This window comes from Buceros rhinoceros, unplaced genomic scaffold (genome assembly GCF_000710305.1).
Source record: "Buceros rhinoceros silvestris isolate BGI_N320 unplaced genomic scaffold, ASM71030v1 scaffold10884, whole genome shotgun sequence".
NCBI lineage: Eukaryota > Metazoa > Chordata > Aves > Bucerotiformes > Bucerotidae > Buceros > Buceros rhinoceros.
This window is the reverse complement of record NW_010410053.1, coordinates 53,500-53,840: the sequence shown is the minus strand read 5'-3', so window position 1 is coordinate 53,840 and position 341 is coordinate 53,500.

The following is a 341-nucleotide window of genomic DNA, read 5'->3' as shown; positions in this document are numbered from 1 at the left end:
AGCGAGGGTTCCGAGCGGTAGGAGTGGCCGCGTAGCTGGGAGGCAACTTTCTCTGCAGGGTCTGTTCAGTAGCGCATGGCTAAATATGTCCTAGAGCCCCGAACTTGGCTTGTGCTCGGCGTGCCAAGCGAGTGAAAGCATGCGAGCACCAGGCAGGGACCCGAGATTGTACTGAAGGACCATTTGCTACAAAAACTCCAAACAAAGGGGGGGGAAAAAAATCCACATATCCCCCCTTTTGAAAATCACTGACACAACCGGAACGGCAAAGGGAGGAGGTGGCTGCGGAGGCAGTTGCTTCCCGCTCCTTTGGGGGGATGGAGGGTGGGGTTGGCTGGTGG